Genomic DNA, 6600 nt, shown 5'->3' with positions numbered 1-6600 from the left:
AACTATGATAGTTGTAGGATTAAATGTTCTGTGTAGGCACCAGTTTGACTTCTCTGTGTTCAATGAGTTGTGTAGGTACTGTCTTCAGCTCTGGCTTTCTCATTAGTTTTTGGAGATCAGCTTATAGTTATAATTTTGTTAATAACCTAGGATGTTTGTGCATTCCCTTTGGACTGGTTTGGGCAACAATTCAATTAGATGTAACCCAGTCTTGGTACTAGAAGCTTCATTTGGTGACAAAAGATTTCCAGTTGGGGCCCTGTATCCATGACTATTTGGCAATGTCATTTAGATCACCTTCATAAAAATATAAATTTTAGGAAGATTCCACTATACTAGGTTTTCATAGTTTCCCTCGAATGACCTTTAATTTTAACTGTTTCTCTCAACAATCCCTCTTTTGTCCCCCTCTTGGCTCTCGTTCCCCTCTTAAACTTCTCACTTCAGTTTTCACAATTCATCCATAATAATCTATTCTATTTCCCTTTCCTAATGAGATCAACTCCTCCTCTACTCAGTCCCTAAATCTTTATCTAATGCAATCTTTACCTATGCAATTCTAAAGATTATTGTTTGGTTGTTACTGACTGGAACAGCTAATATGTTTAAGAGAAGATCTCAAGTGTTCCAGGATGGCTTCCAACACAACATGTATGCAAGGATGACCTTTAACTCCTGAACCTTCTGTCTGTATCTCCTAAGAGAAAGGATTATAAGCATTCACCATATAACCTTTTTATGTGGTGCTGGAGATTGAACCCAGGTTTTAGCATGTGCAAGGCAAGTACTCTACCAACTGAGCTATACCCCCAGCTTAGGAAAGGGGTTATTTGATATGACTCCTCCCTCCCTCTTTCCCCCCAACACAGGCAAATTACATCCTTCAAGTCATATGAGAGCAGTGCTGACATCAGAGGTTTCCAAGTTCCTTTTATAGTTCTTTTATGTCACACCCATCAGAATGTCTATAATTAAAAAGACACATGATAACACGTGTTGGTAAGAACATGCAGAAATTGGAATCATCATATTCTGGTTGTGGGAATAGAAACTTGTGTAGCAATTATGGAAAGTTTATTGGTGGTTCTTTAAAAAATTAAACATATATTAACCATGTGACTCAGAAATTCCATTCCTAACTATATACCAAAAATTTCTCAATAGTTTCAAACCAAAATTTGTACATGAATGTGAAAAGCAGCACTATTACCAAAGTAGACAGGTTAAACAACACAAACAACCATTAACAGATAAAGGAATGCTGATAAACAAAATGTGGTCTATCATGTGGTTCATCAATATATTGGGCTTTGATTATTTCTTAAAAAAATCAAGTGCTGCTAGAGTCTACAGTGTGAATAAATATTAAAACAATGCTAAAGAAAGGTAGTCAGAGACATATGAGTCTAGTGTTATAGAATGCCCAGAAATGGCAAATCTATACTGACGTAAGGTAGATTAGTGGATACCTGGTGATGGAGGATAGCCAATGACAGTGTTTGAAACCTGCAAATGGGCTGAAATTATACAACTCTGAAAATTTATTTAAAAGTCATTAAATTATACATTTAAAATGAGTGAATTTTATAGTAAATAAATTAAACTATAATGAAGGAAGGAGGCAAAAAAGAAGAGATAGACGGAAGAGAAAGCTTAATGAAATGATTTTCTCAAGGACTGTGTAGACTGAAAGGATTAATGATATGACACTATCTAAAACTGTCATGGAACATTTGGAGAGACAAAAAAGAGAAAGGAGGGTAAGATATCAGGAAGATTGTAGAAGAGTCTAGATTATTCTGTGGCCATCCCCAACCCATCTGATTGTCATATGGGTAGAAGCCAGGGATGTTTTCACAAAGGTTTAGTGAAGAAAGTGAGGACAGGATAGAATTATGTCTAATTTGCTATCTGGCTTCTAGGATACCATCTTTCTGAGCTTCCTCTCACTAACAAGGGGTGATTCTAAAAGCATAATATAAGATAACACCTTCATTAGATTCTACCTGGAAGAGATGGCCACGGACATTTCCCCATGAACAAATTGGAGGCTATGGAAGGCAGTTATATATTAAGGACCAAATAGCCTTCTATGTCTGTGGCACCATGAGAAATAAAAAAAGCCCCAAACCAAATTATGCTTGGAGAATGTGGCTGAAATTCACTGAACAGAAAAGGCAGGCAGTTTATATCTGGTGGGGGCTGTGGAGAGAGTGAAGAAATTTGGGATCTGTTTGGGCTGAGAGAATAAATCTATTTTTCAAGCCATGGGTTTCATAATGGCTGCCACCATAGCACATAGTGATGAGGATAGATAAAGATTTCATGAGGACATCACTGTAGAGATTAAAGAGGCCCCACACAACAGAGATATATGTCAATGGGCTGCCCCTCTTTGTTTCAATTGTAAGAAAACTGGATGTAGGGAAAAAGGGCTAAAATTCTGAAGCACATGAAATTGTCGACATGAAGAGATTGCATTTGCCTTGTAGGACTTGGTTTTTAGTTAAGAAATAATGAGTTTCTGGGTTCAGTACCAAATAAAAGAACTTGACATGGTCTAAAATTAAGCACAATAGTAAAAGTCCTTCACCTGGCTGCTCCTTCACAGTTCCCTAAAAACTGTAGAAGAGCCAGGGACTACAGATTCCATTCAGGAGATTGCATTCTGCAAACTGAGTAAACCATTGTTATTTTCAGAACTGGGAAATGTGATCATGAGCTTTTTAACAAACCTAGAACCCAGGAAACTATGAGACTGGATTCCATAGCTCTTTGTTTACCTTGATTCTGTTAAGATTAAACAAATTAAAGACCCCTTCCCCCCTAAAAAAGCCAACCGCATGAATATGCTTAATATGTAGAGATCCAAATCTCTGTGACATAGAATACCTTAATATGGATTCTGATGTGGAATCTCGATGGCACATGAGCACCTTAAATGCCAGGTACAATGGTGAGAGAATATACATGTGTGTGCATTTTCCAGGTAGGTGTTTTGTAACATTTATGAGTTACCCAAAGGGATAGATAAAAGATTAGCTACTCTTTAGGAGAGGAGTTGAAGCCTTCAGAAACAGGAAGCATGCCCAAAGGGACTGAGGGCAGATTATAGTCTCAGGCAGAGTATCTGAAACCCCACCAACTACAGCTTCGAAGGTTGGCACATGCCTGTAATCCAGCATTCAGAAGACTGAGGCTGAAGGTTGACAAGGTCATAAAGAGCCTGAGCTACAGAGTGAGAACCTGTCTTGAAAAACTGTCAAAGTAAAGAAAAAAAAGAAAAGGAATCTACCAAATATAAGATATCAAAATTTTTGTTTGTTTTTTGTTTTTGTTTTTTTGAGACAGGGTTTGTTTGTAAAGCCTTGGCTGTCCTGGGCTTGCTTTGTCCTGGACTCAAGAGCTGACCTCTAACTCATAGCAATCAGATTGCCTCTGCCTCCCTGTGTACTACGATTACAGATGTGCTGCAATGTGCATGGCTAAGATAACAAACTTAATAAAATTAGAATCAATGGGGCTGGAGAGATGGCTCAGTGGTTATGGGCACTGGCTGCACTTCCAGAGACCCAGATTTGATTCCCTGCAAGTACAGAACTGCTCACAACCATATGAAACTAACTCCAGTAACTCCAGTTCCAGGGAATTCAACACACTTCTCTGGCTCCCAAAGTCACCAGGCACACACATGGTATGTAGGCAAAACACTATATATATGTAAATAAATTTTTTTAAATAAAAATGACTATCAAATCAGTGTAGCATGAATGGCAAATGATATTACTGAATTTCAAGATGGGAGGTAATTATTACAGACTTGACCTAGGTCTACAAATAAATTTTATAAGGGTATAACATCCCCATGGTCTTTTATATCACATATATTCAAAATGACATATCCCACCTCTCCAATATAATGTGAAATAGTCTATGTATGTGTGCATGGACATATTTCTAGACTAAGGAGCTGGAGATTTTTAATAGATTACCAGATTGCAACATTGACTCTCCAAAATATGCACTTTATATTTAGCAATGACAGTAACTTATGTTCCTTCCTGTGTCCAATATCTCCCCCTTTTTTTAACTTTATATGATCTTGTCATTGTTCCCCTTCTTTTCCCTCCTGCTTTCTCCTTTCCTTCCTCCTCTACCCTTCTCCTGTATTTTATCCCTCTTCTTTCATTTTTTTTCAGTCCAACTTCACAGTGGAAAATGCTGTTCAAACATGATAGAGAGCTGAGAACTCAATGGGGTGATTCAGAAGGGTCAAGTAACACTTTTCAAATATTATCATTGTTCTTTAATATTCTTCTATTGAAAATAGATTTTAAAACAAAATATTCTGATTATAGTCTCCAACCCTCCAACTTATTCCAGATCTTCTCCACTTCCTCACTCACCCACAGTTTCTTGAGGCATGGTCCCATGTAGTCTTAGCTGGCTTCAAACTATTCTTGGAGTACAGACTGGCATTGAACCCCTGGTCCTCCTGCTTCCAGCTCTTGAATGCTAGGATTATATTCAGGTGCTACCATAACCCAGTTTAGGTGGTACTGTACCTCAAATCCAAGAGCTCATTCATGCTAAGCATGCATTCTTTTGAGCCATATCCACAGCTCTGGGTAAGCTCTTTGAAGTTCTGTCTGGCAGGCTTAAACAAGGCTTGACTACTGAACAGGCATGCAGGCAAAAGAGTACTCAAGCAAAGAAGCCATGGACAGGTGGACATGGGATTACCATATTATCAGTATCACATTCATATGTAAGATGGAGTATTTCCTGCTTGATTGTGTAAGACTCTGTAATTGGAGAATGCACTGAAAGAAGATATACTATATAGGCTATTATTATAAAGCAGGCAGATGGACCTGGTGAGTAATCATAATTCCAGGCAAAGGGCTCATTACACGGTAACTCACTAAACAAGATGTAGGCAGCATCTGGTTTCATTAGGAACTCCACAAGGAGAGCAACAGAACCAAAAAATCTGAGCACAGGGGTCTTTCCTGAGACTGCTATTCCAATCAAGGGAGATAATCTAAGACCCCTGCACAGATGTAGCCCATGGCAGTTCAGTATCCAAGTGGCTTCCATTGTGATAGGAACAGGGACTGTCTCTGACATGAACTTATTTGCCTGCTCTTTAATTACCTCCCCCTGAGGGGGAAGCAGCATTACCAGTCCACAGAAGAAGACAGTGCAGCCACTCCTGATGAGACCTAATTGACTAGGATCAGAAGGAAGGAAAAGAAGTCCTCCCTTATCAGTCGACTTGAGGAGGGGCATGCCTGCTGAGGGTGGAGGAAGGGAGGGATTGGGACAGGAGGAGGGAGGGAACCACGCGGGGGGGTGGATACAAAGTGAATAAAGTGTAATTAATAAAGAAAAATGAAAAAAATTATAAAAAAAGAAAAAAAGGAATATAAATGATTCTTTGAAGTGTTTTGGACATCAGTACAAAAGAAAATTGACTAAATTTTCTTCACTTACTGACTACAAGTGATTGACTGCTACCTAGTTATATAGCGGGATATCAATATTCATCATTCTTAAAAAAAATCCAGAAGTCATGAGTTATCACACGCCAATTTTCATCTTTGGTGAAGACTTCGGTTCTTGGCATGGGTGGGAAATATCTAGAAACAGAAAGACACTCCAAAGACTGCCTCCAAACAATGTTATCTACATGGTCCATACTAACCATTGGTTTCATTTCACAAAGTGGCTACAACATAGGTATTATCACTATCACCTAGTGCTCCATATTATATATTTGGATGTGAGTTAATAAATGATAATTAATGTCATAAAACCACAAAACTATTAGTGTTCAATAATACAGCTGATCTCACTTATGAACAAAACAACCTTTCATATGGGTACATCTTTCCTGACTTTATTGTACTATCATTATTTCCAAGTTTCCATGGCATCCCTTCAAAAATGTCTTCACAGTCTAGAAATCACTCTCTTAAATCTTTTTCATGGTAGTAACATGTTATTTCTTAAGACATGATTGATGTTTTAGAACCTGTAAGCGGGATGGAAAGTAAATGAGTGAATTAAAAATAAATTGTCTTTATACTGCAAGACATTTATTTTCTCAGGAAGTTCCTATACCATCTTAGTATCTAAAGATTTCACAAATTAATGAGTAGATGGGTATCTTAGTCCATCTAGACTTTTATAGCAGGATTCAATAGTATGAATGGCTCGAATTTGGAAAGTTCAAGATCAAGTACTTGGCAGATTAACTGGTTCATAGAGATTAAAAGCTATCCTAGTTCATGATGTAATTCCATGCCAAAGGCAACACGTTTTGAGATAGGAATTCAATAGATGCTTTGTACGGGTCACAAAGATTGACTCTTAGCAATGAGTAAAGAAATCTCCCAAGAGAATCTCATAACCTTGATTCATGCAACAAGTTTGAAAGCAAACATTATCCAGAAAATAAGAATTTCAGAACTAGAGGTGTAGTTCAGTAGTAGCAGACATGCTTATCATGCATGAGGTCCTGGGTTCAATCAATTACCAGTAAAACAGACACACACACACACACACACACACACACACACACACACACACACACAC

The sequence above is a fragment of the Psammomys obesus genome, unplaced genomic scaffold, assembly GCF_907164565.1.
Source record: "Psammomys obesus unplaced genomic scaffold, mPsaObe1.curated_primary_1811, whole genome shotgun sequence".
NCBI classification, from domain to species: Eukaryota; Metazoa; Chordata; class Mammalia; order Rodentia; family Muridae; genus Psammomys; species Psammomys obesus.
This window is presented reverse-complemented; position numbering follows the sequence as displayed.